Genomic DNA, 25,102 nt, shown 5'->3' on the forward strand with positions numbered 1-25,102 from the left:
GGCACACTTGTATGTGGCACCAGAATATGATAATAATATTAGTGTTAACTAAAATGAAACTATTATAAACTATGTTCGTCTCTGATAGGCTTCATAATGCGGTTCGCTGATTGTGCACGACCACAGAGCCAAAGATAATACTTCTCGCCTGAGATTGTAGTGTTGGAGTAAGAGAGCGCTTGATGCACAGTAGTGGGTAGAGTTATGTGAGTGAGTAGTTTTTGTGGTGTACTTTGTGAAGCCTCCAAGTGTTAGATTAAAGTAGGAATTGCGAGAACTTGTAAGCAGAGGTCTACTCGCAAGTGTAGTAAAGATGTTAAATGTTTATGGCTTTCGTTTTGCCAGCGCATTAGTAGTCTATACATGCATTAGCTGATGATTTTTAATTGTTGAGTAACCCCAGGATGAATATTGACTGATTTGATGAAAAGGCTATGTACCATGTGCTCCTGGGAATTTCAATTAATAAAAGGCTCATGGTTTAAATAAAGATTAATAATTACGAATAATAATAAAAATGTAAAACGACATTCTGTAGTTGCGTTGTTGAGAAAATGTGGCAGAGAACCTGTATATAAAAACGTATATTCTTTGAAGCAAAGGACATTATTTAACACTTTACAGCACAATGTAATTGACCGATAATAATTGTGACTCTCTCCCTCTTGTGCTCTTGTCTGAATACAACGCTCGGTCGGCCATTGCCTACGTAAATGTAAACTATTGCAATAACTTTATGCTAAGTACACGTTATCTAGAGCAAAATTGTTTTTACTTCAGTATTATAGTCTACCTCTCCTCCCAAAGCAAAACATTTTTATAAGTTTTCAGGAAGCTGAGCTGAGATCAGGAGCATTTTTGGCACCCATTAAATGCCACAGCTAATAAAAAATTCCTTTACAGCTTTCTGCACGAGATACGGCTCCGAGTACGACATATACATTCTCTGCAAATAAATTTCAAATATGGCATTAACAATTGCTTTAAATCATCAATAAATTCAATTAGGACTACTGTTCAGTGCTTTCTTGAAGCTGCTTCTCGGCTGATGTTTTATTAATAGCTTTTGAAGAATTACAGAGAAAGAACACTAAGCAAAGAATTTTACTTACGGTGTCTCATTGCTAAGGCACGAACAGATTCATGTGATTGTGTATCATTTGCTTCAAGTAAGACAGTTAAAATTAATTTAATACAGTCAGTGATTAGGCACTAGTATTTTATATTTGTGGTGTATATATGTGTATGTTTGTCTATATTTGCTGTATTGTGTATTTTTGGTGGGAATTTGTAAAGTATAGAACATGGGTAGACCACGTAAGAAAGACAAAGCTGAAGGTGAAGCATCATCCGAAGCCAAGATGACAGAGGATATGCAAGAAGGGAATCTCATCGAAGTAGCTGAGGAAAATGACTTGGGGATCCAAAATTTGGAAACCAGCATCATGTCAAGACAAAATGTTGTGGCTGGACCTAGTGCAGAAGTACTGGAACAGCGGAACAGGCACTGATCGGCTGGCGCTTTAAACTAAGTCGAATTGGCCACAGCACCAGCTGATGTAATGTCACTGCCCCGACAGACTAATGACTTCTTGACGTTATTGTTAGGCAGCATGACGTAAGGGAAAAAGCAAAGGAACGTGAGAAAGAGAGACAGAAGAAACGTGAGAGATAGACAAAAGGAACTTGAGTGGGAACGGAAAGAAAAGGATAGAGATGTCAAACTTCTCGAAAGATTCAATAAACTTTTAGATGACAGAGATCAAGCCATTATATTCATTTCAAGAGGGAAATGGATTATCTCAAAGAACAAATGGCGAACTTGATTATTCAATCAAAAGATCTGCCGAAAAAGGTCGGAGAATTGGACACGAAAGTAAAGTCTCGACAACGCTCAGCAAAAGCTAGAGGCGAAGGTTAACACACTCACCACTATCGTGGATGAACTGACGCAAAATATTGAGCAGAAAGTAGAGGGAGGGGTAAATGCCGCTATTGAAAGACTGAATACAGGTATTCAGCGCGGAAATCTTGAACTGAGCACGCAAATTCCTCCAGAGATGAACGAAATATCACAACGTATTGCAGCTCTGGAGAAAGAGATAAAAGGAAATAAGACAGTCTGTGAAACACGAGTTACGTGCACGGTAACGCACATATAGATGCTAGGCGGAACGAACCGGTGTACCGTGAGAATGCGAATATTGTCCTCGCGCTTATACAGGCCTTCTTGGCGAAGCAGAGGCAGGCGTCATGCCAACTGTTGAGCAAGTTAAGCACGAGGAGTGTCTAACAGATCGAAACATTCACAGAGGAGAGGAAATCAGCCCATCCTGTGATTTTCACAGAGAAGCAAAAGATACAGTTTGTGGATTCATTTATAACCAGAGACGCTGCTCTCTGGGTTATTGAAGTTTCAGATACTTGTGAAACATATCCGAACTTTGAAAAACATTTTTTTCAAGGTTTTGGTCAGCCAGTATTCAAGAAAGCAAGAGTACAACCTCGAGCCTTACCAGGCACATCAGGGGAATTTGAGAAAATATTTTCAGAGGTATGTCAACAAAACGAGGTAGTGGGATGAGTCGATGCCAGCACGAGATGTGCTACGCATACTAAAGAGCTGGCTTCCCATAGCTATCTGTGAAAAGCTTGTGCACGTGCATACACAGACCTCAATCTCTTTATGGCAGCGATTGACTCGCTCGACAGGAAGACGCAAGGCAGAGTGAGTTCGGTAACGGAAGCCACAATAATGTTGTTGTTGTGGTCTTCAGTCCAGAGACTGGTTTGATGCAGCCACCCATGCTACTCATTTTGCATACACCTCTTCATGTCCAAGGAACTACTGCAACATACATCCTTCTGAATCTGCATAGTGTATTCATCTCTTGGTCTCCCTCAACAATTCTTACCCGCCACACTGTCCTCCAATACTAAATTGGTGATCCCTTGATGCCTCAGAACATGCCCTAACAACCGATCCCTTCTTTTAGTCAAGTTGACCACAAATTCCTCTTATCCCCAATTATGTTCAGTACCTCCTCATTAGTTATGTGATCTACCCATTTAATCTTCAGCATTCTTCTGTAGCACCATATTTCGAAAGCTTCTATTCTCTTCTTGTCTAAACTAGTTATCGTCCATGTTTCACTTCCATACTACATGCTATAGGAATACTTTCAGAAAAGACTTTCTGAGCCGTGTTGGGCTCATGTATGCTTTGGTTTAAACCTTGGTTCCTATTCTGTGTTATTGTGATTATGCTGTTGTTCACTCTCTACGTGAGAGGCAGCATCGGTGTGTATCGATATTCGCACCTTGTACTATCTTTGATCTGGTGCTTACAGCTTCCGGCTGTGCTGTGTGCGAGCAGTCGGTCGTTTGGCGTGAAGCAGCGAGGAAATCTACACGAGGCGTAGTTTGGCTGGGCCTGCTGGTGGTCTCTATGCAGCGTCGGAGTGTGTGGGGCTGTTCCCATTGCTCCGGCTGGGTGGCCGAGCGGTTCTAGGCGCTACAGTTTGGAACCGCGTGACCGCTGTGGTCGCAGGTTCGAATCCTGCCTCGGGCATGGATGTGTATGAGGTCCTTAGGGTAGTTACGTTTAAGTAGTTCTAAGTTCTAGGGGACTGATGACCTTAGAAGTTAAGTCCCATAGTGCTCAGAGCCATTTGAACCATTTTGCTCCCATTGCTACAAGGTCCGTGCCTCACCGATCCTGGACACGAAATTTGAGTTTGGATTTAATTTACCAGCAAGTCAAGACTTCACATTGTGCTGTTTGGTTCTCGTTGTTGGCTGTTGGGACATTCCCACAAGCAACAATGTGTGCGTTCGAATTGGCGAACGGTTAGGCACTGTCCGGTGGAGTCAAACTGTATTTGGTTATTTGCAGTTGAAATGCACCAGCGGAATTTTCTGCCTTGTGGCCGTTAACGTTCCAGTTATCTGCTCTGGCTGTTGACGTAACTTTAGGCAGTGTCCTTTCCTCACCGTGTTATTGCTGTCCAGCATGGTGTGTAGTTTAACGGCTTAATGCATGCTTGGTTGTGGGCATCCATGCCTTTTACGTTTGCATTGAACTCCCGGTTGTGTGCTGGTCGAGTGGAGCTCAAGTTTCCTTGTCGGTGGGTCCACTGACTGTCTGTTGGTGGGGTGGTCTTCGGATCGAGAATGGTTGGGGCAACTGCCTGACTCAGCTAAGTGAATGTTAGTATTTCTGAGCGCCGTTAGCTGCACTGCCTTTTTTTATTTCCTGTTGTGTGTATTTGTATGGCTCATAGCTGATGGTTTTGATTTAAAGTTGAATTGTTTTTAGTGGTGTTTTAAGTCATGAGCCTTCAGCCCCTTTAAAATTAAAGTTCCTTGGTTTTCAAGTGTTAGATTATTTGGGCCTTCAGCCTGATTAAAATATTGTTTAAGGATAAAGCCTTGGGTCTTCTACCTACTAAAAATTATTTTAATTGTGTTTTAAGTCATGGGCCTTCAGCCATTTTAAAATTAAAGTTCCTTACTTGTCAGGTGTTAGATTGTTTGGGGCCTTCAGCCTAATTTAAGATAAGGCTTTGCTGTTTAAATTTATTTTACCTTGAGTTTTAAGTCATGGGGCCTTCAGCCGTTATTAAATTAAGGATCTTTGTCTTTCGAGCATCAGACTGTTTGGGGGCTTCAGCCTAATTGAAGATAAGGCCTCCTGCCTTGGATTTCTGTATTTAATTTTAACTTGAGTCTTAAATCATCGGCCTTCTGCAATCTTTAAATTAACCTTGTTGCTTTTCAAGTGTTAGATTTTTGGGCCTTCAGCCATATTATAGAACTTACTTAATGTGTGACCTTCTGCCTTCTAAATATTCTTTTTGGTGTCTGAATTTTGAGTTAATGGCTTTTAGCCGTTTTTTTAAATTAAAGTGATTGTGCCCTTAAGGCATAAGGTAGTGTGGCGTCAGCCGTTAACTGAGTTCAAGAATTTGTACTGCAATGTTTGGTCAAATAAATAAAGTTATATGTGTTCAAGTGTAACTGACAGCCGCTCATTTTGGCCCCTTTCCACAATTCCAACTACCTGTCCTGTACTGCAGGTTTAGCAGGGCGTCTAACTTTCTGATACTTAAATCTATACTCGATGTTAACAAATTTCTCTTCTTCATAAAACCTTTTCTTGCCATTGCAGTCTACATCATCTCTACTTCGACCATCATTAGTTATTTTGCTCCTCAAAAAGCAAAACTCATGTACAGTACTACTTTAAGTATCTCATTTCCTATTCTCATTCCCTTTGCACCACCTTATTTACTTCGACTATATTCCATTATCGTTATTTTGCTTTTGTTGATGTTCATCTTATATCCTCCTTTCAAGACACTGTCCATTCCGTTCAACCGCTCTTCTAGGTCCTTTGCTGTCTCTGACAGAATTACAATGTCATTGGGAAACCTAGAAGTTTTTATTTCTTCTCCATGGATTTTAATTCCTGCTCCAAATTATCTTTTGTGCTCTTTACTTCTTGCTCAATATACAGTTTGAATAACATCGGGGATAGATTGCAACCCTGTCTCACTCCCTTTCCAACCTCTGCTTCCCCTTCATTTCCCTCGACTATTATAACTGCCATCTGGTTTCAGTACAAATTGTAAATAGCCTTTTGCTCCCTGTACTTGACCCTTGCCACCTTCAGAATTTGAAAGAGAGTACTCCAGTTTACCTTCTCAAGAGCCTTCTCTGAGTGTACAAATGTTAGAAACATAGGTTTGCCTTTCCTTAATCTGTCTTCTAAGATATGTCAGAGGGTCAATATTGCCTCATATGTTCCATCATTTCTACGCAATCCAAACTGTTCCTCCACGAGGTCGGCTTCTACCACATTTTTCATTTGTCTGTATTGAATTCGTGTTAGTATTTTGCAGTTCTGACTTATTAAACTGATCGTTCGGTAATTTTCACATCTGTCAACATCTGATTTCTTTGGGATTGGAATTATTATATTCTTCTTGAAGTCTGAGGGTAATTCGCCTGTCTCATACATCTTGCTGACAAGATGGTAGACTTTTGTCAGGGCTGGCTCTCCCAAGGCTATCAGTACTTCTAATGGAATGCTGTCTACTCCTGGAGCCTTGTTTTGATTTAGGTCTAAATTTCAAATACCGCAATAACAACTGTTTTAAAAATATTAAGAAATTCATTCAGGACTACAGTTCAGTTATTTCTTGAAGTTGCGTCTCCACCTATGTTTTATTAATAGCTTTTGAAGAATTAAAGAGAAAGAACACTAAGCAAAGAATTTGTTAACAGTTGGATACAATATTCACAATCTGACTACATGATAATTAATTTCTCATGCTTTTCATCTGTGAGAAATCTCTGAGATAAAAATTCTGTTTGTAATATTCTTATGTATGTAGTTACATGGCATACATTTATACGCTTCACTCTGAATCACAAATAATAAAATAAAACCAATTAATAAAGCTAGATAGATATTTCCCTTTTGTAACGTTTCTAACATTTGTTAACACAATTTTATGTAATTTGATGATTCGTATTTATGCTTTTTTAGTGAGGTTACATAATACTTGCTCTATAAATCTTATTTTTTGTTAATCAGTTAGTGAAAAGGTTGTAATTTTTCTGAATAGTGTTATTTCAATTCTCAGAAGTTTTGAAAAGCCAAACTTATCTTGGAATATAATTCACTAAGAAAATCAGTGTTAGTAATTCACCACAATCAGTACCACCTCCCTGTCCAGGTCATATGTTTTGCAAAGATGTTGGATTTTTCTTAAATGTTTTCATTTATCAGTCAAAAAATTGTATTACAGTCAGAATTGCACACCGTTTAGCCTGTAGGTAGCATATTTATATTTTTTCATGAGAGACCTGAGTATATCGTATTACACTGTTGGTGCTTTAGAGGTAAGACAATTTAACTTATTTTTTATGTGTCCAAAGACCAAAGTTATCGTTTTTGAAGAGGGCCAGGCGATTCAGTGGCTAAGGAGCTGAATGTATATTGCAGTGACTGTATTTCTTTATTGGTATTGGGAGTTGCATTGACCATTCAATTTGTATAAAGTTTTGCTAACAATGACGCTGAGTAAGTACACCACTTGCAGTTACAGCACGCTACACAATAATTCCAAAATAGTCAGGTTCTGTTCTCTCAACCACTCTGTAGCGATAATAGCAGTTAGATTTTTTTTTTAGAAACGCACTTTACTAGTTTGTACAAAAATTTTCCACAGTTCATCGGCATTCTTATGTTCCACCTTGTTTCCCATTGATTTGATTGTTCAATATTTTTTGTCTTTGGCTTTGTACCCTGTATGTGATTTACGATGCCACGCAAAAGGGTTAAGGTTTTGGCGCGTAATCTGACAATTAAAGATTCAATTCAATTCCATTCAATTTATTATCATCAATTTTAACATATACATGATAAAGGAATTGTCATATAGAAAGAAAGCGAGAGAGAGAGAGAGAGAGAGAGAGAGAGAGAGAGAACATGATTTATATTTTAAGCAATTACAGGAAATAGCGTTTTGTTAGTTACACTTTACATATTTTGTCTTCTTTTTACATGAAAGATGAGAAAAAAATTACAAAGTTTATACAAAGAAAATCCATTAAGGGGAATAACATTTTCTTAATTACACTTTTATATTTTTCTTAATTGAACTTCACATATTTTGTATTCTATTTACATGCATGTTGGAAAAAAACGAAGGATTATGCAGAAAGATCAAAAGATGAGCACTATCTGTTTAGATAGCAAATAAATTCATCAATGTTATAGAAACTCTGACCTAATAGTAGCCTCTTTAATTCTTTTTTAAATATACGTAAGTCTTGTATGCTTTTTATTTCTTTTGGTAAGGCACTGAACATAATTTTGGGTAGATACATCACACTATTTTGATACAGGGATTTTGAATGTATGCTTCTATGGAAATCGTGCCTGTTTCTGGTCTGATAGTCGCGTACTTCACTGTTTAGAGAAGAGAATTGTTGATTTGACTTTAGGAAATATACTGATTCATAGATGAATAAACTAGGGTGGGTCAAAATTTGAAACTCCTTAAAGAGTTCTCTACATGGATCTCTGTAGGCAACACCCTGCAGAATACGAATAGCTCTCTTTTGGAGCTTAAAACAACTTTTTGCGAAACCTGTTTTCCCCCAAAATACACTCCTGGAAATGGAAAAAAGAACACATTGACACCGGTGTGTCAGACCCACCATACTTGCTCCGGACACTGCGAGAGGGCTGTACAAGCAATGATCACACGCACGGCACAGCGGACACACCAGGAACCGCGGTGTTGGCCGTCGAATGGCGCTAGCTGCGCAGCATTTGTGCACCGCCGCCGCCGTCAGTGTCAGCCAGTTTGCCGTGGCATACGGAGCTCCATCGCAGTCTTTAACACTGGTAGCATGCAGCGACAGCGTGGACGTGAACCGTATGTGCAGTTGACGGACTTTGAGCGAGGGCGTATAGTGGGCATGCGGGAGGCCGGGTGGACGTACCGCCGAATTGCTCAACACGTGGGGCGTGAGGTCTCCACAGTACATCTATGTTGTCGCCAGTGGTCGGCGGAAGGTGCACGTGCCCGTCGACCCGGGACCGGACCGCAGCGACGCACGGATGCACGCCAAGACCGTAGGATCCTACGCAGTGCCGTAGGGGACCGCACCGCCACTTCCCAACAAATGAGGGACACTGTTGCTCCTGGGGTATCGGCGAGGACCATTCGCAACCGTCTCCATGATGCTGGGCTACGGTCCCGCACACCGTTAGGCCGTCTTCCGCTCACGCCCCAACATCGTGCAGCCCGCCTCCAGTGGTGTCGCGACAGGCGTGAATGGAGGGACGAATGGAGACGTGTCGTCTTCATCGATGAGAGTCGCTTCTGCCTTGGTGCCAATGATGGTCGTATGCGTGTTTGGCGCCGTGCAGGTGAGCGCCACAATCAGGACTGCGTACGACCGAGGCACACAGGGCCAACACCCGGCATCATGGTGTGGGGAGCGTTCTCCTACACTGGCCGTACACCACTGGTGATCGTCGAGGGGACACTGAATAGTGCACGGTACATCCAAACCGTCATCGAACCCATCGTTCTACCATTCCTAGACCGGCAAGGGAACTTGCTGTTCCAACAGGACAATGCACGTCCGCATGTATCCTGTGCCACCCAACGTGCTCTAGAAGGTGTAAGTCAACTACCCTGGCCAGCAAGATCTCCGGATCTGTCCCCCATTGAGCATGTTTGGGACTGGATGAAGCGTCGTCTCACGCGGTCTGCACGTCCAGCACGAACGCTGGTCCAACTGAGGCGCCAGGTGGAAATGGCATGGCAAGCCGTTCCACAGGACTACATCCAGCATCTCTACGATCGTCTCCATGGGAGAATAGCAGCCTGCATTGCTGCGAAAGGTGGATATACACTGTACTAGTGCCGACATTGTGCATGCTCTGTTGTCTGTGTCTATGTGCCTGTGGTTCTGTCAGTGTGATCATGTGATGTATCTGACCCCAGGAATGTGTCAATAAAGTTTCCCCTTCCTGGGACAATGAATTCATGGTGTTCTTATTTCAATTTCCAGGAGTGTATAATACCATATCTTACATTACCTTGAATGTAAGAGTAGTAGGCACATAGTACTGTTTCAAAATTGCAGTTTTCTTTAAGTTTTGTTACTATATAACAGTATTTACTAAGTTTTGTATTCAGTAGTTCAACATGTTTTTCCCATCTCAAGTTACTGTCCAGTACACCTAAAAATTTTGTAAAAGAAGTTTGGTCTATCAGACATTTCCCAATCTCTACTCTTTTGTTATTTTTTACTTTGTTCCTCATGTGCCCAAAGTTCATCCAAGCGGTTTTTTGTCATTTATAATTAATTGTCCTTGAACCATTCAGCTGCCTCATTCATTGTTGAAGCTAGTTTTTCTTGTAGGTCAGCTTCACTAACTCCTTTAAGGAAAAAAGGCTCGCATCATCTGCAAAAAGTACTGATTCTGCTCTTGTTAGATGGTTAGTAAAATCATTAATAAAAGCTAAGAAGAGCATAGGGCCTAGAACAGAACCCTGGGTACACCACAGTTGACTTTCATATATGTTGAGTAATATTATGTGCCATTACGTATTATTACAATACTTTGATATCTGTTGCACAGATACGATTGAAATCAGCTGTATGCTTTTCCACGTACTCCATAGCAATACAGTTTCTCTAGCAAAATGTAATGGCTGATGAGGTCAAATGCCTTGGATGGATCTAAAAATATTTCACGGTTTAAGTCCTCATTATCCATTGCAGTAAAAACCTGGTCCAAGAACTGATATACAGCTGTTTCTGTTGACCTATTTTTCCTGAATCCATTCTGTGCATCGGTTAGAATTTTGCATTTGTTTAGGAAACTCAACAGTCTCTCACACATAATCCTCTCAATTACTTTAGCAAAACCTGAAAGTTGTGACAATGGTCTATAATTTTGTATGGTATATGGACAGTCTTTTTATAATACAGTGGCTTTACTATTGATTTTTTAAGTGCAGAAGGGAATTCACCAGTTTTAAATGATGTATTAATAATATCAACTAGTTCAATTATTATTTTGTTTGCACTATATTTTATGACTTATCAGGAATACCATCACATCCACAGGACATTTTATTTTTCAGCTTATTAATAGCATTTCTTACTTCTGAATGCATAACTGGGTACAAAATCATTGTTTTTCATTTGCTGGAACTTTTGATTTACTACCTTTTGAGTTCCCAGGTTCATGATAAGATTTTGAGCACTGTTAATGTAGTAGTCATTGAACGTATTGGCAACACATCGAGGGTCTTTAATAACTTTTCCTCCCTTTTTTATGATAAGATTATCGTTTGTCACTTTGGATTTACCGATGTTATGGTTTATAATCTTCCAAACTGATTTGGTAATTAAATCATTGTTCAGTTTTTTGCTGCAATAATAAACTTTTTGTAGACTTTTCTGTAGTATCTAAGATATGGTTTTAAAGCTGCATTACGCTTTGAATGCCAACCCAGATTTCTAAGAGTACCTGCATATTCTTTAATTCCTGCAGTTGACCATGAATTAGATTTGAGAGCGATTTTTATTTTTTTGAGGGGGAAAGCGACATCAAAACAGTATTTATAATCAGAGAAACATGACTCATATTTAGAGTCTACAGTTTTGTTTGAGTCTCTGTCCCATTCAACATTATGCAACATGCTATGAAAATTCCAAAGGCTATTTTCATTAATATATCTTGTTTCTATATAGCTTCCACTGCCATGTTATTTTCCTAACCATATTTCTTTAATAAGAGCTTGATTGCCATGTGGTCAGAGAAACCAGTATCTGTTACTTCAACCTCATAACTACAGGTCTCTTTGTTAATAAACACCTAATCAATTGTTGTCTCACACCCATCTCCATACCTGGTAATATCAGTTACTGTAGCTTCTAAATTATATGAGGTGAAGAGATTTAGCAATTGATCCTTGTGTGCATTACTATTATTTCTAAAATTTACGTTGAAGTCACCCAGTACAACTGTTGATTTTTACCTAAGTCTCTCAATTCATTCATTAGATCCTCAAGATTTTTAAAAAATAAACGAATATTCCCAGAAGGTGACCTATATGTATAGACAATTACCAAACCACAGTCAGTCTGTTCACATACACAGTATTCAAACTCTTTTTCTATACACTTTGCTTTGTTTAACCTTACTTCTTTAGAATTAAGATTGTCTCTAACATAAATACAAACACCTCTGCATCTATACTTTTTTCTGCAAAAACTGCTTATGATTTTAAATTTGGGAATGGATGCTGCACATATTTGAGAGTTTTGTAACCAGTGTTCACTGACACATACAACAGCTACTTGATTAAAACTGTCACTTAACAAAACTTCAAGTTCACCCAACTTATTACATAAACCTTGTACATTCTGATATAGGACTGAAAACTGATTATTAGACACACAGTTAAATAAATTATTACTTATCTTAACACTGCTTTCTTGTGCCTCTTTGACACTAAAAATCCTTGAGGTGATTTGGCTGCCTCACACTTCTTCTAATTGGTAGCCCAAAAATTATTGCTGCTGTTGGTTCTGATGAAGTGGTTACAGAAGCTGGTTGTGGTGTTGGTTTGGCTTCTGGTGTTGTTGCTAAGACTGTTGTAGTAGCCCCTGGAGTACTCATTACTGATGCTGTAGATGAAGCTGATAGTGTTGTTTGTTGGGTACCTGCTGTTACTGGACTAATTGGTAGCCCATAAATTATTGCTGTTGCTGATGTTGTTACTGATTCTGCTGTTATGTTAAGACTGTTGGTGTGGTTCGTGGATTACTCATTGCTGACACAGTTGGTGGTTCTGTAGATCAATCTGGTTGCAGTGTTGGTTGAGTTTTTGCTGTTTGTGCTGTTATTGGGCTAGGTACTGCTGCTGATGTTGGATTGCCCACTATAGCAATGGTCTCTTTATTCTTTTTTTTTTTTCTAGCAATTGTACAATTTTATGTCCAAGGAGTGACTTTCCTCTTGCTTGCAAATGCAAACCATGTTTAGTAAAGTCTTCTCGCTACAAGAAATCAACAGATAAGAAATGTGCATTGAGGAATGCTTTACTTTTTTTTTTTTTTTTTTTGAACAGTCTGTTTGCCTTAGCAGTTTCTGCATTCACACAAGAACTTTCTATCAGGTCTATCAGAAATTCCAACGACAATTACTGATGCATTCTTGTTGCAACTCAGGGTTTCTTTCAAGTTATTTGTAGCGTTAATTAATTCATTTTTATATACGTCTTTGGGACCCCCAATTATTACAGTACATCCATTAGAATCAGACGTTTTTGCATCTTTTATGTTTTTTGTTAGCTCAGCCATCGGTGCACCTGGCTTTATAGAAGAAGTAGCATTTATTCCGTGTTCTGTACGTAAAGTTTCCGCTAGGCCACGTCCGCGACTGTCTGAATGTATACTGACTGTAAGTTTGGCACTTTGCGATTTTAGGCCTGTTGTTTTGTCTTTCTGCACATGTTTGTTTATATTGTTTACACTTATTTCTGTACGTATTTCGTCGTCTAGAACACTGAATCGATTATATGTCTCTGTAGGCACTAATGTTTTTTCACATTGTTTATGATGCACAACCTTCATTGGCTTCTCGAACTCACGACCGATTTTGTTATTAAACGTGTTTGAAATACTTGTGACACTTTTCATGGCTTTTTTAAGTACATGTAAATACGGCTCACATATCTCCACATCACGTTGAAGAGAAGGCAACACATTTTCGTTCATTTCAACGGCGTACATTTCTACTGCAGATTGACGGAGGCTACACGTACGTACTCCACATTCACAAAACGAGTTACGAAAATTTGTAACACCGAAGCACTCTGTGTGATATCACTTTTGAAAAGTGGAACATATCCTTTTTCCATTTTCAACTATTTCACTACACAATACACACTTTACCGACGCTGCAAAACTAATTTCCACAGAGCGATTCTTCAACACTTCTATACTCGCCGCCATTTTTACTACACAGATACCGGTACCGAAATGAACGATTTTTCCGATTATTGACAACAGTGTTGAAAATGATAGTAACCACTCTGCGGTGGAACAGTTGCAAAGCACCACAGAAAACGTGAATTCCGTTTCCTACAGTAATGTACAGTTTACTGGCAGCATCCTAATTTACCATCTGTCCAGACTGTCGATTTCAGTAGCTTAAATCATACACAATTACACAGAAACGGCTGATAACCGTTGTAAACAGGTACATACGGATATTAAGTCTAGTGACAAACGTCTTTGCGATATAATCCAAGCCATAGCCAGGCAATATGCAGATAGCACCAAACCTTTGAGAGAAGACATTAATCCTTTAAGACATCAATGTAGTGAAACCTATAAAAAGCTTACAGATGAAATCCAATCAGTTAAAGAAAGGATAGAACAACAAGACACTCGGTTAGACATGTCTTAAAGTTCACATTGAGACCTCAGAAAAGAGAAAGGAGACTTTCTCCTTAAACACATAGAGGAAAAGATCAATTTTTACAGTCAATTGCAGTACAAAGAGGAAGGAGAACAACCGTTGCTCGCTAGTCTTACAACCCATGTTGATGCTAGTATCAATTCCGTTACAGATGAGGTTAACAGAGTAAAATAATCACGGAACCAAATACCGACAGATGAAAGTGATTTCAAAACCGTTGACACACGAATCCAGAAAGTTGAAGAAAAACGCACAGATGACATTGAGTCGTTAAGCTCCTGTCTTGAACAAATAGAGCTGGTGCAGGACCCTGACACAATTAAAGCAGATTTGAAGAAGATGGACAAAACTACACGCAAACTACAGAAGCAAGTCGATGCTTTGGATTCAAACAATTCCACACACATTCTTATGTTCACGGAAAGATGTGCTGAGCTGTTGGCAAGATTAGAAACACTTGGAAAACAAACTGAAAACAAATCAGACGACACAACTCCCATTCCATTTACTGAATCTCAGGAAGATTAATACATTCAGCAAATATTAACCAGCTTGGTGCACATATCAGTTCGGTACATAGGAAAGTTAATTGTTTACATCAGGAAGTATCCAATATCAGAAATTTTTCTCCAAGTAATCAGTTTCAAACTAAGCTGCAACAGCAACAGTCACCTGATTTTCAAACTCGCACTAATATGAGAAGACTACAAAGAGTGCGTGATACTGATGCAAACCAGTCATCTCACAATCAGTTTTTTCTCGCCGCCGAACCTTCTCAAATTCTACAACACGAAGGATTCGACTAGAAACATTTCCTGTCTATAAAGAAATTCAAGGTGTTTAGAAATAACCGCACAAACCTGCAACACCTTGATTGGATGTAGCAATTTTCATTTTCACTGCCACCAAACTGGCCAGTGACGCATAAGCTCGAATTTATCTGTAGCGTTTTACAGGGAGGACCTTCGAGTTTACGTGACCCTTAGTGATGCAATGTCTCCCTGTCGAAGAGTTTCAAAATGCATTCCTATCTGCGTACTGGTCGGAAACGACTTAGCGAGGCATTAAAGACAACTAATTAGTTTTCCCAATTTTGAACACTCCAGTTTTCCCACCATCGCCCAGTTTTTTGAGTACATGATACAACAGAACCAGTACCTTCCGCGCCCACTGGACAGCAAAATGAAAGTATTTCAGCATTCAGGGACTTATTAGAATTATTAGAAATTTAGCAATCGGACTACTTATTTGTCAATAAAAACTTTAATAACAGCAATCAAGGTAACAACTTATTCACTTACAACGAACAATCCTGCACATTCCGTAACAAGAGAAATAAAAGATTTGGTTCTGATAACGATTTTCAAGCATTTTCAATAAGAGATAACATTTTGATAACCATTATATTCAGCAGCAGCAGGAATATCGGAATTGTGACGCCGACAGTAGTAGTTTCCTGCCGCAATTCTTACGGCAGCACAGGATCCGGAAATATTCAACAACAAATCGGTCTACAAGCTCAACCAAAGGTCAGTGTGTCTGCGCCCAGCTTTGCCAGCACAGCGCAGTCTTAATAATTTGACGCAACCGGAAGGGAATAATTTCTCCCACAAAAGCAAGTGGTCGCAGTCACATCGAAGTGATCAACAGCAAAGTAATTTTCACCACAAACATAAAGGGAATAACCAGCAATTCATCAGAATCAGCCTCAGCAGTGTCAGTCCATTCTTCATCAACCTTATGTTCGTTAACTCCATCGCAGCATTCTGCAGACCAAAACAACTGTTCAGTATAAATAATTGAATACCGCAGCAATCTTTTGCCACCAATCAGGCCACTAGTAATGCATGACTACTAACGTTGTTCAATCGGAAAACGCACAATGTCGTTCTGCTTCTCATGATACCGTTCAGCAAAACGTCATAACTTTCGACGACATTAGGGAAACACTATTATAAGAGAGACACCAAACTCAGAAGAATATTTTTCATCCCATAGCTGAAATTAAAACTGGCTTGCAATGATCGGATCGACTCTGGCTCGCCAGCAACAGTGATAAATGAAACAGCATTTTAAAAATGTAACGCCGACAATACCTGTCCCACCTTTCCACTTGGTAAAACTGAAGTTCGAGGCGCAGTCTCCAAGGGAGATCACACATAACACATTATACATTACATGCTAATTTCTGGATCGTTAGTCTATTAAAACCCGAAGTCTTACTTCGCATGGACTTCCTTGTCGAACATGACGCTGTTATTAACTTTAAGAAGCCACAGCTTATACTGAAATCTGATACGCGACAACTTGCTGTCACTTTTCAGAATACTTCTGCAGCTGAGGAGCAAGAGATTATCAGAGTACAGGTCATTTCAGCATCTAAGAATACTAATTGGCATACAACATTCTTTACAGACACGTATACCCTTGGTAACAATATCCCTGATGAATTTGACTACGACATTGTGCAAACAATTAACAGCAAGGTAAATGAAGGTATGACTTCGACCGACTGTGGGTGCCACCAGTTGCAGAATATCCTTTTACAGCACTCTGAAGTATTTAACAATGTACCAGGAATCATGTCCAGTTTTTTTCTTTTTTTTACGAATTCCACGTAAAACCGCATGATCCATTTAAGGCAAAACATTATTCCATTCCATTTTTCTACAGAGATCAAGTTTAGCAAGAACTTCAAGCTATGTTAGACCAAGGTATCATTGAAGCAGCCGTTGTTGTTGTTGTTGTTGTCTTCAGTCCTGAGACTGGTTTGATGCAGCTCTCCATGCTACTCTATCCTGTGCAAGGCTCTTCATCTCCCAGTACCTACTGCAACCTACATCCTTCTGAATCTGCTTAGTGTATTCATCTCTTGGTCTCCCTCTACGATTTTTACCCTCCATGCTGCCCTCCAACGCTAAATTTGTGATCCCTTGATGCCTCAGAACATGTCCTACCAACCGGTCACTTCTTCTACCCAAGTTGTGCCACAAACTTCTCTTCTCCCCAATTCTATTCAATAACTCCTCATTAGTTATGTGGTGTACCCATCTAATCTTCACCATTCTTCTGTAGCACCACATATATATAATTCCCTCGGCATCACATAACTTAATTAGACTACATTCCATTATCCTCGTTTTGTTTTTGTTGATGTTTCAAGACACTGTCCATTCCATTCAACTGCTCTTCCAAGTCCTTTGCTGTCTCTGACAGAATTACAATGTCATCGGCGAACCTCAAAGTTTTATTTCTTCTCCATGGACTTTAATACCTACTCCGAATTTTTCTTTTGTTTCCTTTACTGCTTGCTCAATATACAGATTGAATAACATCGGGGAGAGGCTACAACCCTGTCTTACTCCCTTCCCAACCACTGCTTCCCTTTCATGCCCCTCGTCTCTTATAACTGCCATCTGGTTTCTGTACAAATTGTAAATAGCCTTTCTCTCCCTGTATTTTACTCCTGCCACCTTTAGAATTTGAAAGAGAGTATTCCAGTCAACATTGTCAAAAGCTTTCTCTAAGTCTACAAATGCTAGAAATGTAGGTTTGCTTTTCCTTAATCTATTTTCTAAGATAAATCGTAGGGTCAGTATTGCCTCACGTGTTCCAACATTTCTGCGGAATCCAAACTGATCCTCGCCGAGGTCGGCTTCTACCAGTTTTTTCCATTTGTCTGTAAAGAATTCGCGTTAGTATTTTGCAGCTGTGACTTATTAAACTGATAGTTCGGTAATTTTCACATCTATCAACACCTGCTTTCTTTGGAATTGGAATTATTATATTCTTCTTGAAGTCTGAGGGTATTTCTCCTGTCTCTTCTATCTTGCTTACCAGATGGTAGAGTTTCGTCAGGACTGCCTCTCCCAAGACCATCAGTAGTTCTAATGGAATGTTGTCTACTCCCGGGGCCTTGTTTCGACTCAGGTCTTTCAGTGCTCTGTCAAACTCTTCACGCAGTATCATAACTGCCATTTCATCTTCATCTACATCCTCTTCCATTTCCATAATATGGTCCTCAAGTACATCGCCCTTGTATAGACCCTCTATATACTCCTTTCACCTTTCTGCTTTCCCTTCTTTGCTTAGAACTGGGTTTTCATCTGAGCTCTTGATATTCATTCAAGTGGCTCTCTTTTCACCAAAGGTCTCTTTAATTTTCCTGTGGGCTGTATCTATCTTACTCCTAGTGAGATAAGCCTCTACATCCTTACATTTGTCCTCTAGCCATGCTTGCTTAGCCATTTTGCACTTTTGCCGATCTCATTTTTGAGACATTTGTATTCCTTTTTGCCTGCTTCATTTACCGCGTTTAGTAAATGTATTAACCCTTTTCACACTGTTCACAAGCGAGATGGCTCACTTCGTCTTGTGTTGGATGCACGTCAGATCAACGAAATCATCATTACTGAAACCGATCGTCCGCAAACTCTGGAAGAACTCTTGCAAAAATTTCACGGAACCTCAATCTATTCTACTTTGGACCTAAAATATGGATTTTGGCAAATTCAACTGCATCCTAATTGCAGAAAATACACTGCTTTCTATGTTTCGGTAACTGTTACCAATTTTGTAAATTGCCTTCCGGTTTAACAATTAGCTCAACTGTATTCATACGTGCAATGAATACTGTTCTTCCGAATGAATTAAAAGACAGAATCACCACATACATGGCCGACATTCTACTTGCAGAACCTTCTGGGTCGGAACATAATTCTGTTCTTCGCATGCTATAGCAAACTTTTCTTACAGAAGGTGTTACCGTGAACCTCAGTAAATCTCATTTTGGCAAGACTTCCATTAAATTTCTAGATCACGTAGTTTCGGCAGACGGCATTACGCCCGATCCCGACAAACTACAAGCCATACGTGAAATTTCAATTCCGTTTACCAAAAAACAACTTTGTGGCTTCCTCGGTTTGATCAATTTTTTTCGCCAGTTCATACACCACTCAGCACTAGATACCCCTAGATTGTGTCATCTTAATGGTAAAACACTCTGGTCGTGGGATGACCAAGCACAGCCCGAGTTTCTCAATCGAAAAAATGCTTTAGGGCCTACATAACGCTCCACTTCTATCACATCCTGACCCGACAAAGAACTTTTCGATACCAACAGACAGCTCCAATACTGCTCTTGGTGTCCATGTATTTCAGGAAAAAGAGGAAAATTGTACAACTGTTAAGAAAAACATCGCCTTTGCTACCCGAATCGTCACATCGGCTGAAAGAAGTTATTCTATCACCAAACTCGAAACGTTATGTGTTGTTTGGGCTTTCACTAAGTTTCGTCACTTTACGTACGGCAGACACACAACAGTTTACACAGATCACAGAACTATTCAGTTTCTTTTATCAGCTAAATTCACACATGACAGACTTAGCCGTTTGAAACTTTATTTGCAGGAATTTGACTTTATGGTTGTCCACATCCCAGGAACACAGAATACGATATCAGATGCACTTTCACTCGTACTGCGAGTAATCAGTATGAAATAGCCGCTAATTTCTGTCAAACTAATTCCTGCCTTCATGTAAACAGGTAGCTTTTGAAAATTTTATTTCAGCATCATCAAAAGACATTGCCAGAGAGCAGAGCAAAGACGACTTCTGGAAACCGACCAACCTTCTGTGGCGTGACACGAGCCGGACAACAATCGGAACTTGCTACACCGTGCACAATACTATTTTGTTTCGCCGCGCTCGCACTGACAGCGATAATTGGACTCTGCATACCTGAAGAACTTGCCAATAAATTAATCTAGTACACACACTTGAGTTACCCCCATTATGGTGCTCTCAAACGCTTTTTGGTCCTACGACAAAACTGTTCTTTCACAAGTATGGAAAATTGTATTCGATGAGTTGGGGTGACTTCCAAAATTTGCCATAAAGGTAAATCTTCTACAGTATCTCACATTGCCCCTCTGTACCCCATTGTATCCATGAAACTAAGTCATAAGGTAGCTGTTTAACTATTTAGATCCATTCCAAGAACAACTAAAGGTTTCTGTTACATGTTTGTTGTTGTAGAGCTAACTTCGAAATTTGCATCTTTCACTTCACTACGAAAAGCCACTGCTAGAACTGTTTCTAATCCTTTTACTAAACTTTTTTGCCACATGTTGGATATGTTTAGGAGGTAATCTCCGACAACTGACCGAAATTTCCCGAGTGCGAGTCCAATGTGGTAACCAGACTATTACTGTAAAACTGATTTTTTTCAAAAAATGAGTGTTTCTGCATGACAAAAGAAAATATTGACGGTATTGCTATTTATGAATAGCATATACTATACACATAAACAGTACAAATATGTCCATCAGTAGGCCACCAACATCATGTACGCGATATTTTAGATTCGAAAGTCATTTCATAAAAAAGTAAACAAAATAAGGTTCCGTCTTTGGAGCGTGTGTTTTGATACACAGATCACTAAGAGAATCAAGCTATCTTTAATTTCTCTGCTTTCTTATCACCACAGCGTATTCGGTTCAGGTTTCAAACGTTTAGTGGTATCGCTGACAGGGATTCGGAGGGCATAGCATCTGGCGTGTTGGAGGCAGAAACGGGTATCAGGGATGTTTCAGCTCTTCCTCTTGCTATACGTTCGATCGACGAAGCACCAACGGGAACTCAGTCTTTTCCTTCAGGTTCGCTTTCAGCCGTTACCTCTGCTCCTTATTTCTGTATACCTTACGCAAAAATTTCAGCAAGTCACGCCGGTGTCCACGACTGCGAATGCTGATAGTCACCCTCAATAGCGCAGCACTGCGCAACTGTATCGATATCCGAGTTTGATTTAGCTTTTCTCTGCATCTTACATTCTTGAAAACCTCTTAAATCCGTTTCATCCGTTCTCTTCTTTGGTGTAACATTCTCACAAATGCTTTCTATACTTGACAGCTGAGAGACACCTTTTTCACCATACAACCCCGATTCACTCTCTGATTGTAGTGAGTCTTCTCCTGTTTTTTAAGTATAAAGCTACAGGTGAGACACAAGAAAACGTTCAGTTGTTGCATGGGTAACACATTCTCATTCCTGGGATCATCTACCAAATGATTGTGACATTCTGAAACATAGATACTTTTTCACACTAAATTACGCTGAACGTACTCGCTCTAACGTAAGTAGTGGAAGATAATCTTATTTCTGACATGCCGTCATTATCAGTCACGCCCTGAACTTTAAAAACAACTGATTGTGATGCAAGAGTTTCAGAATTTGACTTCATCTCTTTGGGTTCATTTGATTCCCCCGTTTAGTTTCTGTGCCATTTCCCTGATCCAAACTCTTTTATTGGGGGATCTCGCTTCCTGAGCTTTCTGAAAACTAATGGTCAATTACCGGATCCTCTGCACATGAAATCGTACTGTGCCCTCTTCTGAAAAAATTTCATCTACCCTACCTCACAGTCACTAATTTTGTCATCTAAGTCTTTCCCTCTTGTACTTTTTTTTTAATTCTGAAGTTACCCTACAGGAGATGGTTCAGAGTCTTCTTTAATCCTTCTTTCTGTCATATATTTAATGTCGATGCTGTTCACCTTTTTATTCAGTACATCGTCTGGAATTTGTCTAAGTACACTATTTTCATAAATCCAAATGGCTTCAAAATTTTCTCATTCCATTATGGTTCCTCCATTTTTTCTCCACTTTCGCCAAAGGTCTCCAGAAACTGAAACACACAAAGCCTACCAGTACTTAATTTTTAAAAAATCGACGTGGGTCTCTACTGTCTCACTGATGGCGCTCACTGGAACCGCGCGGCCGCTACGGTCGCAGGTTCTAATCCTGCCTCGGGCATAGCTGTGTGTGATGTCCTTAGGTTAGTTAGGTTGAAGTAGTATTAAGTTCTAACGGACTGATAACCTCAGATGTTAAGTCCCATAGTGCTCAGAGCCATTTGAACTAAGCCATTTGACGGCGCTCATTTCCGATTTCATAAGAACCGTAATCACAACAGTCGATAAAATGATAGTGCGTGTGGCTAGGTCGGGAGCCCAAGCCCATCTGTGGCATCTGGATCAAATCTTTATAGTTGACGCCACATCGCGATTTGCGTATCGATGAGGATGAAATGCTGTTGAAGACAAGACAACACTTAGTCCTCGAGCGGAGAAAATGTCTGACCCGGTCTGGAATCGAACCCGAACCTCTAGCATAGCTTTCCTCCGCGCTTACCGCCCAGCCATGGAAGCGAACGCGACAGTAGATGAAGATAAGAAAGAAGAGTGGAACATAGCATGTATGTGTCCTTTCTTTTATTTCGAAGTTTGGTTTGTGGAAACCGAACTGTGATCCGATCTTTGCATCAAGAGAAAGTTAAAGTTTAATTAAACGTTGGTATCACGTGTAGGTACTTGATTAAAGGCCCCCAGGATGCTGTAAAATTAAGATTTATTAAAAAACAAAAAATGAAACACCGAGCGACCAGAGAGTTGGCAAAGACGTTAATTATGAGGACGCAGACAAATGAAAGAAAAAAATTCAATTTTTGTACTGTTTTTTTTTTCCACTCTCCCGTATGTGGAAGGATGATGAAAATGTGCGATTTTAGATATGAAGTATTGCGAGCTCTATGTACCATATGTGTGCGTGAATAATATTTTATTGAGCAACTGTTTCAAGTTTTTTTTTTTATTTATTGAAGTGAAGAGAAGAATGTATAAAGAGGATTTTCTTTATTACGACAAGCGTCGGTGTTCTCTGAGTCCGTCACCTGCAGCTACAATTAAAATGTAACCGAAGCCCGATGACCAAAAGATACAAATAAGTACAGAACATTTCAATAGCGCAATTGTGCTATATTCTACAAAAATGTGTCTTCATACCCATAGTCAATATTATTTAGTAATATTTAATTATTTATTCTTTTTTTTATACAACTGTAGACCTGTGTGCCAGGACTTTAGGGCACTGGTTGTGAGTAGTGTTTGTTAACTATTGTTATAGTAAGAAATTTTATGACATTTTTATGAATCATAAAAACTAATTGCCTGTATTTTCTGTTTACATGAATCATGACTGGGAGCAAGTAAAGAAAAAAGGCAAAAATTGAGGAGAAATTTTGGAAAGAAATAAGAATTAGACGTAGGTCACGTTAAATTTTCCATAGTAAGCTGTTTTGTGCGGCGCAGTAAAGGTAGGACGGCTACGCAAGTTGCTTACATGGTTACGCTTGGTAGCGCCTCTTTTGATGTAGATAGAGAAATTTTTCAGTGTGATGCATATTGTCAGTAAAACATAAAGAATTATGACACAATAGTTTGCACATCACAAAAGACGTAAAGCAGGCTTTGACAACACGTGAATTGCATTTCTCAAGAGTAATGGTTAGCATATGAAATTTTTAATATTTCTGTGAGAATTTTATTTTTTGCATATTCATACAACATGGCCGAAAAATATATTCCCATTGTTGATAACAATAGCGAAAATGAAAGCAGCCAAGATGGCGTAGAATTGCGAGATCGAACAATTTAAGTTCAGGCGCCATGCATGCCTACTGCAGAATGTTTAAGTAGATCAGAGATGAGTGTCACAGGAGTGACAAATGATAACGACGCTCCACAGCAGAACAACCTTGACGACACAGTGTTTACAATTGATCAGACAATGTCACACATCTCCCAGTGAGACATATCACTCATGAACAAAACATTGGAGAGCGATTCCAATATGAATTTTGATAACACGTTACAAACACTGCATGGTCACAACACAAACATTAACTTGGAAAGGACAGCTGACAGCAACTACAGTGGTACAACTGAAGCACAAATATGGCAGTTACTAACATGACACACAATCTGAACACCATCACACAAGATGTGAATACAATGATACAAGATCATTGATAAGTATTCAAGGATTTGCAAGACATGGTCTCACAAAAATTCGATGACTTAGCCAATGACTTTCGAACTGGAATCGACGAAAAATTAAATGATATCAAAACACAGGTAAAGCATGAATTGCTTTCTGAACTTAACGGCACCATTGCGGAGTTAAAATAGAAGGTAGATTCTTGTAACAACCATAATCATCTAGTAGAACAACAGATAAAGAAAATCACAGCCGCAAAAACAAACATTGAAGCCACACAAAACCAGTTGTGTTCGACAGTAAAAAAGGTAACCACTGTCGTTAACAAACTAAATAAAGACTACGAAGGTGTACCTCTAGCTGTAGAAGAGCTTACTTAAGGGTAAAACCATTAGTAGCTGACTCAGCATGTGCTAAGAAGGAGAGAGAGAATATTAATGAAAATGTATCATTAGTCAAGCTGAAGCAGGTACATTACATAAGGGTAATACAATTGCAGAGAAGTTAGTAACAGTTTGTAAGTTGTACACAGATGTAGTAGAAAAGGCTATTCAGAGAAAAAAGAAAATGAAATAGTGAAAGAGGTAAACATTAAACTACAGGCCACAGAAAATAGGATCCGCAATCTTTTAGCAGAAAATATTACCAGATCTCGAAATATGCATATAAATAATACATAGGCTACAGTGAACTGGGATGTAATAGTCCATTGAACCCCATTTAAAACACTTATTTTTCGATCCAATTTGAAGTAAACAGAAATCACTGATGTAAACAAAAAGTAGTGGTATAGGTAAACCTATACTTATAAAATTGTCACAATGAAACTGGTTACTGAATTACAGTTGTATTGAAGTATATAGGTCCAGTAATTGGTAGGAATATTTAGGATTGACGTAATTAGGTGAAATCTGGAACAAATGATCGAGTGCAATAGTCAAAGTCATTTATTTGAAACTGAGATGGACTTGTGTTAAAACAATATCTAAATTAAAGTCTGTGGTATTTAAAGGAAAAACCAACTGAGAGAATCAAAATTAACTAGAAAATTAAAATGTAATTAGCGAGAATGTTATAAGTGGTGTGTAAACATAGGCGTCTCTTTAGGTGTTTTGTCAATAATAAATAAAAGACCTCTTTTGCCACATTCAATGGGAAACTTGGAAACATATACATTGGTAGGAACATTTTCCGAAACTGTATCTTTTGCATTTAATGAAAATAGTAAAAATAATTT

The sequence above is a fragment of the Schistocerca serialis genome, chromosome 4 (genome assembly GCF_023864345.2).
Source record: "Schistocerca serialis cubense isolate TAMUIC-IGC-003099 chromosome 4, iqSchSeri2.2, whole genome shotgun sequence".
In the NCBI taxonomy this organism is placed as follows: Eukaryota; Metazoa; Arthropoda; class Insecta; order Orthoptera; family Acrididae; genus Schistocerca; species Schistocerca serialis.